At 41.1% G+C, this 12,647-nt stretch overlaps 1 protein-coding gene across 2 annotated transcripts in view; it reads left to right on the plus strand.

Moving 5' to 3' along the window:
• LOC114052259 (cAMP-dependent protein kinase type I-beta regulatory subunit) overlaps nucleotides 1-12,647 on the plus strand; it is a 247,615-nt gene that overhangs the window by 154,685 nt on the left and 80,283 nt on the right. The gene's annotated exons all lie outside the window — the stretch shown is intronic.

The following is a 12,647-nucleotide window of genomic DNA, read 5'->3' on the forward strand; positions in this document are numbered from 1 at the left end:
AAAGTGGGCATTCCCTCCACCAGTGCAGCTCATAGATACTACAACATCTCATGAGATGGCTTCATGAGTTGTTGCTAAAAATTCTATCACCCAGTATCCATCTATTTGGTGATGGGTATTTCTACAATTAGCTGGGCTCATCTTCAGACAAAAGACTTTAGATGGGCTTTTCAAACATTCTGGAACCTGTCAGAGCTTGCTTTTCTCTGACAGCCTTTGAGGATCTTAGGGCACCTCTACTCCTTGAAAAAAATATCCAAATAGGACTTTAGTCCTTTACACATTGTCCCTTAAAATTCTGTTTCTCCACTAAAATGATTAAACATTTAGAAGTTTCATAGAAAAGGACAAACCTTGTTTCCAATCTAGGGATTTTTTTAAACTAGTTGATCACCCACAAGTCCCCCATACCCTAAACTCTCCAACTCCAGGATACCCACTTGCATTTCCTCCCTCATTAAAGAAAGATAATGAATCAGTATGGTTCATTATCCTTGGTTACTGCCTTGGGAGGATGGATTTCTACAAAGCTATTTTAATTTGACCTCCTACACAATAACTTTTTTGATTTAATTGACTTTTCTGCCTATATCTTTTATCACTTCTTTGGAAGGTGAGCTTCCTGTGGGCAGGGTTGTGTTTTGTTTTCATTTGTGTCCCCAGTGCCTTGGCTTTTGTTATTGTTCATCAATTCATTTCAGTGGTGTCTGACTCTTTGTGACCCCATTTGGGGTTTTCTTGGCAAAGATTGTGGAGTGGTTTTCGATTTCCTCTTCCACCTGATATTACAGATAAAACTGAGGCAAATAGGGTGAAGTGACTTGCCCAGGGTGGCTCAACTTTGTAAGTGTCTCAGGACAGATTTGAACTAAGGAAGATGAGTCTTCCTGAACCTACCTAGCTGCCCCCTAGTAGGTATATAATGTCCATAATAGGTAATTAATGCTTGCTGAATTGTATCCTAAGGCATTGAGGTTATTTTGAATCCTATCTGTATAGAAATTAACCTGGGTGGTTCTTAGTGCAGGGAAACACACTGTTTGGGGAGTGTGCTTGACCATCCAGAGATATCTTCCAAGTTTTTCCAAGTAGAAGGGTTGCAACTAATGCTTTTGTTTTGTTTTGTTTTGTCTTTTTTATTTTTTATGTTTTTTCATCAGCACCTAGGGCTTGGCTTGGCCACTTCTGATCCTGCCTGATGTTGGGGAAGATGCCCAAGTCATGAAAATGGTTTCACAGCTCCTTTTTTCAGCTAACTACCTATTCTTGGGTTCCCCTTCTCTTGCATAAATGTGTTACAGCTGGCTTGTCTCCAAGAGTGGGGACATGTGGAGGCAATTTCATGAAGGGAAAAAATTAGGTCACTTTCCAGTAACTGGAGTTCTCCACATATATTGTCTTGGCAGATTCAGTCATCCTTCCTCCATCCCTATACTAAAGTTGCTTTTGTACCTGTCTACCCATAATAGTTTGGTTAACATCAAAGGAGTCCCTTTCCTTGCATTACTTACTGATCATTGACTTGCCAGCGTCAGCAATGCGAGCAGAGGGGGAAGGGGCAGGAAGGGAATGGGACCCATCCTGTATTCCAGTAGTGTATTCTGACTTCCTGGCTGGAGTCTCAAGCTCAGGACCATTATGCATCCTGATGGGACAATCCCATGTCTATGGGAAGTCTGGCAACCTGAACTACTTTGGAGTTCCAGAATGAATGCATTAGCTCTTCTGGCCTCCATCAATCTAATCACATTTTCCAGCTATGTGATTGATGTACTGAATGCAGGGTAGGGCTCTGGGTGTGGCCCTCTGAAGGAACCATATTCAGAGACTCCTTACAGATGTGGGATGAACTTAATTTTCAATATAAATAAGAAGGTATGTGTAAATGAATAAGTTATAAAGTAGGAGTGCGGGCAAATGCCACATCGAAGGAATCAAAAGGTTCTTTGGATACTCAGTATGGAACCTGGGATGAAATAAATGGGATCTTGGGTAGTCTATTTGAGTTATGGGGATATATATTATAATAATTACTGTTATTACTGCTCACGGATATGAAATTGCCTGAGCAGGATAATCTAACCTCCACATTTCACCTCCTGGGCCTTACACAGTTCCTTTTGTTTATTTCTTTCTGTAAATTCACTTTTTCTTTTCAGTGTTGGCAATAAAATAAAATAACCCCTGAACATGTGACCCAGATTGATGGCAACAGCTAGCCAGAAGCATTTCCAGTGGAGGCTTTCATATGCAACGTGGGAGGTTCCCTAGGATGGCATTTTATGACATTGATGATCCTCATTTTTATTGTGGGTGGGGGGAGGGAAGAAGCTTGGCATCTGCATAATTGCATCTAATAAAAAACTCACCTTCCCCTCATTGGTTACCTCTGGGTCTTAAGAAGAATAATGGCCTATTTTCTTTCATGGCCATTGCGAGTGGGGGTGGGGAGAATGCTTTTACCTAGCAGGAGAACATTTCTTTCCTAAATGTACTCTCAAAATGGGTCACTGAAAGGGAGGGAGCCCACTTTGGCAAACTCCTTTGCTGACCAGAACCACAGGTGAACAAATGCCAAAAAATACCAGTTTGAGTTTAAATTCTGGTTTTTGAGAAAGACACTGGAAATGCCTGCTGAGAGGTGCGTGTTGCCAAGAGCTATAATCCATTTTTCTAAATATAAGAAATTTTTCTATTTGTTTTATTCATGGAACAGAGCATTCCTACTTAAAAGGTTGCTCCTATCCACCAGTTTTTATGGGTTAAAAAAATCAGTTTGTTTAGTGCCCTCTTAGAGGCCTAATTCTTTCTTTAATTGTTTTCAGGCCTTTGTTATTTATAAAAATTGTCTGTGGCACCAGGCTTGCCTTGGATGTAGGGAGACTAAAGATAGAGTGAAATGTCCTGAAAGTAAAAATCCTAGAAACAGGAAAAGTTCATCAAGTCAAAACTTTAGAACTAGCAAGGACCTTAGAGGCCCTGTAGTCCAGCGCCGTCGAACTGAGCTGCATATTGGCTAAGAAAACCACAAATTAGCATAAACTATGTTGCATTGCATTTAAAAAATTTTTTTTATACATTCCGCAATTACATTTTAATCTGGTTCAAGCTGTACTAGGGAGTTTTATAGCCCTGCTGGCCAGAATCTCACATTTCTATTCTAGTCCAACCCCTTCATTTAATGAATGAGAAACTGAGGCCCAGAGATGTCAAGCAACTTACCTAAGGTCACATAGGTAGTCAGTGGTAGATGCACTTTAAACTCGGGTCCTCTGAATTTTAACTGCTATTAGGGTGAAAGTTAAAGTCATTGATAAATATGACAAGGCAAGGAAGATGTTTTTCTCTAGTTTCCTTTGCTCCAATGTTCCTCTCCTCCCCCCATATCCCAGATTTCCAAGAGATAAGTATGGTAAAACAGACCTTCTTTATTTGCTTTTCTATCAATAATGTTTATTATATTCCTTCAGGGTAAGCACCTGTCCTTCAGTGTTCTTGGTGACCCAGTATATTGGTCATATAACATAAAGTTAGGTATTTTTATTGATTGATATAAAAATATTAGTCACAAGTTGTCAACAACATTTGTTGACTCATGACTCAACAAATATTTTCTTGTTGTTGTTCATTTGTGTCTGACTCTTTGTGACCCCCATCCTTGGGTGGTTTGCCATTTCCTTCTCCAGCTCCTTTTATAGATGAGGAAACTGAGGCAAACAGGGTTAAGTAACATGTCCAGGGTTACACAGCTCTATCCACTGTGCCATCTAGTTGTGCCTCACACTGGTCTAGGCATCTAGGCCATATAGTGCATAAGAGTGCTAGACTTGGAGTCAGGAAGACTTGAGTTCAAATCCTGCCTCAGATGTGTGACCTGAACAAGGCCCCTAACTTCTATCTTCCTTAGTTTCCTTATCTGCAAAATGGTGGTAATAATAGCATCTACCTCACAGGATTTCACTGAGGGGATAATATGAGATAATATGTCAAGTGCCTTGTAAACCTTAAAGTGCTATATAAATACTAGTTATTATTCGCCATTATTAGACATAGCACATAGAGATTTATTGGTTTGGAATTTTTTTTACTTTTGGCATTTTATATCTTTCAATTGGTTATAAAATATTCTGGAGGATTTTATATGTCATGAAGATCCATGACATTGAACTGCCCAGTATTAAAATCACTCTGTAACAATGTACGTTTGACCACCTGGTATAGGGCAAAGACGGATAATAGCTTTGTAGCTGTAAGCAAGTCATCACTTGACCCCTCTGAGCCTCTGTAAAATGGAATAGTGATATTAGTGTTGCCTGCCTCTTAGGGCTGTTGGGAAGAACACACCTGGCAAACTTTAAAAGTGCCCCCTAGAAACATGAGCTATTCCAAGACAGCCCATTTACAAAGCATATTGTTAGTTACCTATGTTGGCAACTGTGCTAGGCACTGGGGGCACAGAGACAAAGGAAATAAGGTATGCCCTCAAGAAGCTTACGTTCTATCATGGAAGAAAACATATACATAGGAAGGAAGGAAAGAAACAAGCATTTGCTGAATGCCTACTATGTGCCAGGCATTGTGCTATGCACCGATAAGGAGCTGATCTATGATGGTGACCTTGTGCGTGGAGAAAAAGAGATGGATTTGAGAGATATACTGTGGAAGTAGAAATAACAATATTTGTTGATTGATTGGATTTGTGGGAGTGAAAGGAGATTCAGGACTCAAGGATAACGGAAAGGTTGCAAATGTGGGTGACAAGAGGGATGGTGATATTTTAACAAAAATAGGAAAATTCAGAAGTGAGGAAGGTTTTTTGATGGGGAGAGAGAATCTCCATTTTTGGATATATTGAATTGGAGGTGCCTGGAGGACCTGGAAAACCAAGTTGAAATATTTGATAGGCAGTTGGACAGTCATGACTCAAGTTCCAGAGAGCCATCAGGGTTGGGTCTATAGATTTGGGAGTCATCTTAATAGAGACAATAATTAAAGCTATGGGAGGTGAGGAGGTCACCAAGTGAGTGTAGAGAACAGAGAAGGCCCAAGACAGGGTCTTGTGTGCACACCCACAATTAGGGGTATGATGAAGGTGAACAAGCCGAGGAGATTGAGAAAGGTGCCTTCAGCCCAGTAGGAGAGCCAAGGGAGAGCAAGCTCAGGAAAACCTAGAAGGGAGAGAGCGGGGAAGAGGGGGGTAAACAGTCAGCAGCTGCAATGAGGACAGAGAAAAAGACATCAGATTTGGCAATTGAGGTTACTAGTAACTTTGGAGAGAGCAGCTGCAGCTGAATAGTGAGATAAGAAAGCATATGACAAAAGGTTGAAAAGTGAGCGAGAGGCTTCCATGTGGAGATGATATTTAGCTAAGAAAGGGAGGAGGAATACAGGATGATAGCTGAAGATGGAGTTTAGTGAGTTTTTCATGATGGAAGAGCCTTGGGGAGAAGACAGTAGATTTTTTAAAAATTAAGAGAATTCTTGTACTACTAGAAAGCAAAAGAGCAGTAGGTCAGTGAATTGTCTTCTAGTGATTTCTGTTTATTCTAAAGAGCCCAGATCTTTTTTTGAGGGGTAGAGGGATGCAAATCTGGGACTTGGTTGCTATAGGAGCTTGGAGGTGAGAAAATGCTCTCCTGATGAAGACTGACTGCTGTTCTGCATCTGATAGCTTTAGAGGGGTTGCCTGGGGCCTCTGAGAAGGACTTGCTCATCACCCTACCCAGCCAGTAGCTATCAGAGGGATACTTGAGCCTAAATCTTCCCAATTTCAAGGCTACTTTCTGTTAACTATGCCTAACTAGCTGCCTCTTGCAACTGAAACTAAGGAGTTCCCCAACCTATCGATGATTTGCATAGGTCTCAGGCTGCTGCCTGAAATCCAAGGAGCCAAGTGATTTGCCTAGGTTTGTTGTTCAGTCCTTTCAGTCATGTCCAACTTTTTGTGACCCCATTTGGGGTTTTCTTGGCAAAGATACTGGAATGGTTTGCCATTTGCTTCTCCAGCTCATTCTACAGACGAGGAAACTGAGGCAAACAGGATTAAGTGACTTGGTCAGGATCACACAGCTAGTAAGTGTCTAAGGCTGGATTTGAACTCAGGTCTTCCTGACTCCAGGCCCAGTGCTCTATCACAGTGAGCTGCTGAGTTTTAGAGGAAGGGTTTGTATTTAGGTCTTCCCCATTCTATGCCCAGCACTCTATCCATTACACTCCAGTGCCTCTATCCCCTTAGCAGGAGAAAAACCAGCATTTGTCATAGAAGATAACAAATTGGATGAATCTGAAATGGAACCAGCTGGTACAGCTGTAAGTATAAAGCTGATGGAAGAGTCAGCAGGGATATTACTGTTTACCTTTAAAAAGTGGAACATAGTGTACCCTTCTTGAGGCTACTGCATACTGCAAGCTCCAGCTCCCATAGCCTGGAAGTAAAATACATTCCATTCCTGGTGAATCTCCTATGAAAACGAGTTTGGATTTTCCTTGCCTTAAGGTCCTGAGTAGAAAGGACATTAATTTACTAGCCCCTTTTCTTTCCTCCCTCACCATCTCATGGAAGAAAAAAAAAGTACATATAGTGAGTGACTATGCTTGGGTTATTTCCTTGTCTGACAATTAAAATATGTGTGCAAATGTAGGATAAAGGAGAAAATTGGGATATAATTCAAAGCAAAACAAAACAAAACAAAACAACCCACCTTTCCCTGAATTAGCTAGGTACCTCAAGGGACAAATGCTTCCATTTACCTAGACAGTCGTGTCTCAGTTCTCCATTTTTCTTGATGACAAGAGACTTAATGTTGGTTGCAGAGGAAACATAACAAAACATAGTTTCTGAAGGTAAAAGTCCTTCCAGGAGTGTCAGGATCTGGTTTGTGCTTTTATTATTTATCTTCCTTTTTATTTCTTCTATCCATCCCCTCCTTTCCATTCTTATTACTTTCCCCCTAGTTCCAGCTCTTAGTTACTTTTCAACTAGACTGTCACCTTAGCCTTCTGGTCTACCTCCATCCCTCCTGTATCTTGCCTCGGTACTTTTCTCTTGCCCCAATCTATTGGCTACCAGATTATTAAGTAGGCAATGGGGATCCATTGAAGGACTGTGAGCAAGGGGTTGATATGATCAGAGCTATGTACTGTTGTTTTACTTAGTTTTCGGTCATATCTGATTCTTTGTATGAAAATTAAAATCCAAATTTTTTTGTTTGGTATTCAGTACCCTCCAGGTTCTTTGTTTTATTGCCTCTCTATACCTTGACTCCAGCTCTTCATTCAGTCTCCATTGTCCTCCTCATTCTATGTCTTCTACCTCCAGTTGAAATTCCATCCTTCAAGGCTTACCTCAGATGCTACCTCTTTTGTGAATTCTTCCTTGACTTTCTGTTCCCCAGCTAGAAGTTTCACTTGGGTCATTACTTTAATAGCTTCCTAGGTGGTCTCCCTCTCTCCAGTCTGTCACCATCTCTAATTCATCCTTCACACATCAGCCAAAATAATCTCACAAATGTATAGATTTGACCATCTTATTCCATTGCTGAAATACCTTGAGTGACTCCCTGTTGCTGATTGGATAAAATATTAAGTCCTTGGCCTGACTTTTACAGACCTCCACTATCTAATTGCAACCTACTTTTTTTTTTTTTCACTTTGTTCACTGAGTTATTTTTACTTGAAAACATAAGATCATATTTTGTGGAACAAAATATACACAGTTCATCACCATAGGAAAGGTAGTTATGGAATAAACCCTTTTATTTACAGCAAGAAGAGAGTGGCCTATCACCTTTCCAGCCCCAGGGCTTTTGCAGACATACACTTTGATATGGGCCCTCAGCAGAACCTAAGGAAAAGTAGCTTCTGTTATAGGAGGCATATTTACACTTTTTGCATTTCGGGACTCTTCATAGATGCAAGGAAGATCTGGATTCAGATTTTGCCTTTGACACCTACTGTCTGAATGGGCAAGTCACTTAACCTTCAGTATTCCTGAAATTCTCTAGGACTCAGTGGCAGAAAAGGTGCCATTCTGCTTTGGTCAAGGGAGTTTATTCCTCCAGGAGTTCCTGGAACAATGAAATCACAAATCCAATCCAAACTTCAATCCTACTTTCTACTGGAAATCTTCCCCAATCTCTCTTACTTCCAGTAACGTCCTCCTGTTAATTATTTCCTATTTATACCTTGTATAGCTTATTTTGTATATATTTGTCTATGTGTTGCTTCCCACATTAGATTGTAAGCTCCTTGAGGGAAGGGATTGTCTTTTGCTTCTTTTTGTACCTCCAGTACTTAGCATTGTGCCTGGCGCTTTGTAGGTGTTTAATAAGTGTTTATTGATTGATTGATTATCCCCATCCTAGTTCCCCTTCACAGATTGAAGAGCTACGGAGTTGCAAAGTTGGGGCAGTCTGGGCAGGTGCAGTGTAGACAGTTAGTATAACAAACACTAGGCAAGCTGTTTCCCCCTTCCATTTTGCCCTCTCCCACTGCCATGAATCTATGCAGGGTAAACCTCATGATTTAAACACACTACTTTCTCATCTCCAATGAATGAAATCCTTCAAGATTTCAAGGCAATTCATTTGGCACCTCAGCCCTATTCAGGTGCCCTGATTTACCACAGCTGAAAATGATCTCTTTTTAAATTTTCCTAGAGAACTTGGTGTTGTTCTCTCCTTTGTTGCATTTATTACATTCTATTTCACGTTATATTTCCTTCTACACATGGTGTATCTCCACCCCGCCTAGATTACAAGCTCTTACAAGAAGGGGCTGTGTTTAAAAAAAAAAAGGCAAAACCCACCAATTTTGACTCTTCAGCACCTAATTATATTTATGTTTATAAATATAACATAGCATTATGTTTAGCAGGTGCTTAATAAGTGCTTGTTGACTGAAATCTTCTTTCCTTCCTCTGAACTCTTAATAGTGCTTTGTCCTCCTCAGCACTTGGTACAAGACCGTGTAGTAATAGCAGTTCACATTTATATGGTGCTTTAAGGTTGGAAAAGGCTTTCCTCACAACAATCCTGTGAGGTAGTGATCATTATCCCCATTTGCTAGATGAGGAAGTTGAGGCGATGAGTCATTATATGATTTTCCTTGTGATCACACGTTATCTTCATTTTTGAAGGAGTTTTGATATCTAGATCTCCTCTCCTCTTGACTCCATATTCAGAACTGTATCTATGATGTCAAGGTGAGCGTAATAAAATCACTTTCTTGTCCTCAGGAAACTTATAGGAAGCAACTAGGTGGCCCTGGGTGCTGGAGTAAGGAAGACTTGAGTTCAAATCCAGCCTCAGACTACTAGCTGTGTGACCCTGGGCAAGTGTCTTAAACTCTCTCTCTTACTTTCCTCATCCAGAAGATGAGAATCATAATAGCTTCTACCTCTCAAGGTTGCTATGAGGATAAAATGAGACAATACAGAACTTTGTAAATCTTAAAGCACTGTGTAAATACTTTCAGTTAATTGTTTAGTTGTCTCCAACTCTCTGTGACCCCATTTGGGATTTTTTTTGGCAGAGACACTGGAGTGGTTTGCCTTTTCTTTCTCCGGCTCAATTTACAGATGAGGAAACTGAGGCAAACAAGGTTAAGTGACTTGGCCAAGGTCATATAGCTAGTAGTCCTAGTGTCTGAGGCGAGATTTGAACTCAGGAAGATAAGTCTTCCTGACTATTCGCTTCACCGCCTAGCTGCTATATGTAAATGCTAGCTATCGTTTTTGTTGTTACAATTTAATGAGCAAGACAAAGGCACAAAACTATAACACGGGCCAGAAGGTGATAAATGTATTTGTACGTGTTAAACAAAGGTTTAGATATATTTGTTGACTATTGGATAAATGAGTTAAGTAACTTCCCCAAATTGCACATGGATTCTGTTGGAAGAAATAAGGTGTCCAAATACTGGGGGCAGGTAGGTGGCGCAGTGGATAGAGCACCAGCCTTGGATTCAGGAGGACCTGAGTTCAAATCCGGACTCAGACACACAACACTTACTATCTGTGTGACCCCGGGCAAGTCACTTAACCCCATTGCCAAAAAAAAAGATGTCCAAATACTGATTTACAGTGAATCACAATGTAAACTTGGTCATGTTGTAAAGGGTGAACCTAGATATGTTGTGTGTTGTGGAAATAGAGTATGGGAGATGGAAGAAAGAAGGTTGAGCATAGGGTGTGGAATAGGGATAGAGACATATGAAGAACTTCGTTAAGAAAAAAGCTTGCGTGGGGCAGCTAGGTGGTGCGGTGGATACAGCACTGGCCCTGAAGTCATGAGGACCTGAGTTCAAATGCGGCCTCAGACACTTCCTAGCTGTGTGACTCTGGGCAATTCACTTAACCCCGATTGCCTTTAAAAAAGAAAAGAAAAAAGCTTGTGATCAGGAAGGATAATCTGAACAAAGAGCTGAGATGGTCATGGGCAGTGGCCTGCAACTGGTCTCAATACAGCTTCTTTCTTTTCAGGAGGATGAAGAAATGAACAGGCAGTCTCAGCAGTCCATGGAGTGGGTGAGGGGAGAATTCCATCGTTAGCCAGCTCCACCCGTTAGCATTAAAAACTGTCTCATCAGCTAATTTAGCTGTGGCCTCCTTTGAGCTAAGGCCATGGTTCCATAGGATCCTAGGACTTAAATATGAAAGAAGCCTTTTTGTTCTTCTTCTGTTGCGTCCTACTCTTCACAGCCTACTCTATGTGACCCCTTTTGGGGTTTTCTTGGCAAAGATATCGGAGTGATTTGCCATTTCCTTCTCCAGCTCACTTTACAGATGGGGAAACTGAGCACTAGAGCTTACTTAGTTTTATTCCCCCATTTTATAGATGAAGAAGTTCAGGCACAGAGGGGGCCTAAAGTGACCTGCCTGTCACATCAGTCAGTAGGTCATAGTCATTAGCAGAGCTGGGCTTTAAACTTAGGACTCTGAACTGCAAATCCAGTGTTCTCTCTCTGATTCCATGTTTCCTTGTTCCCCGGGTCAGTGACTTAGTTCTTTGACCCTTGAAATTAAGACTGTCCCTGTCCTAGGATTCCATTGTTGGCTAGTGGAGCAATCATTTCACTGTATAAAATAATCATATACTTGACACTTACTAACTGTATGACCCTGGGCGAGTCACTTAACTTCATTGCCTCACCAAAAAACAAACAAACAATCATATACTTTGCCTTTTGGACCCCTTCAGATTTCTTATTTTCACTGACCTGGTGCTGAGCTCTTAGCTCCATCCATCTCTTGCCTCTCTCAAACCTGCCATTAGTCAGCTGGTGTCAGACCCACAGTACCACATGTCTCATGATGGCTTTAATGGGTCACATGCCATGAGTCTTGCCCTTGGCCTCACCCTTAGCCAGGACCAGGTGGGAGAGGAGAGTAAACCAGGAATTCTGACTTTTGTTGTTCAGTTTCATCAGTCACGTCCAACTCTTGGTGACCCCATTTGGGGTTTTCTTGGCAAAGCTACGGGAGTGTTTTGCTTTTGCTTCTCCAGCTCATTTTACAGATGAGGAAACTGAGGCAAATAGAGTGAAGTGACATGCCCAAGGTCACACAACTAGTAAGTGTCTGAGGCTAGATTTGAAGTCAGGAAGATATCTTCCTGATTCCAGGCTCAGCACTCTATCCATTGTCTGCCTAGCTAGAGGTCTAAGAAGCTGACTTCAGAAGTCAGAAGAAGGAAGAGATAAATGGTATTTTAAAATTTATTTATTTAAAAATCAATTTTTATTTGAAAATCAGTCTTGGAGATTTCAGACAAGAGAGATCATAGGATCATAAATTTATTACTAGAAGGGACCTGAGAGGCCATTGAGCCCCTATTTTAGGCATGATGAAACTGAGGCAAACAGAGGTTAAGCGACCTGTCCAGGGTCACACAGCTAGTATGTGTCTGTGGCAGAATTGAAACTCCCATCTTCCTGACTTTGGTTGCATTTAATCTAGGATAACTTGATTCCTAATTTAAGGAGATAGCTCATTGAAAAATCTCTAGGTATGGAATCCAGTGGCATAGCTTGGGTCAGGGTTGTGCTATCTTAGAAGAAAGCAGTTTCCTTTCTTTGTCTAGGGAACTTTAAGCCATGATTCTTGGTCCTATCTTTTTTTTTTTATTAAAGGATATTAAACATTTTCTCAGTCCATATTTTATTTTATTTATTTATTTATTCTTGGTGAGGCAATTGGGGTTAAGTGACTTGCCCAGAGTCACATAGCTAGTGTTAAGTGTCTGAGGCCGGATTTGAACGCAGGTCCTTCTGACTGCAGGGCCTGTACTCCTTGGTCCTATCTTGAGGTCTAAGACCACATTCTTAGTGGAAGGTGTAAAAGTCAGTTGTGCTAAGCAAAATGCTGTCACTAAGCTGAGAGTCTAATTTGGACAAGTTCAAGCTTTTATCCCCTAGTTCTCCAAGCTGGTGGTAAAATAGATTTTGTCTTCCAAATAGCTGATTGAGTGTGTGATGTGCTGATGACTCAGAGAAGGTGGTGTAAGGTCAAGTCTAAAGTGGAACCTTGTCACTGCCACTCCACCCTCCACCCCCGGTTTCCCTTGGGCAGTAGCAGTGAAACCCATCAGAGGTTTACCCTGGGTGCTTTCTATTTGATGTTGCCCTGGGTGACTTTGTCATAGCTTTAC

This window comes from Vombatus ursinus, unplaced genomic scaffold, assembly GCF_900497805.2.
Source record: "Vombatus ursinus unplaced genomic scaffold, bare-nosed wombat genome assembly UNPS02014807.1, whole genome shotgun sequence".
Taxonomy (NCBI): domain Eukaryota; kingdom Metazoa; phylum Chordata; class Mammalia; order Diprotodontia; family Vombatidae; genus Vombatus; species Vombatus ursinus.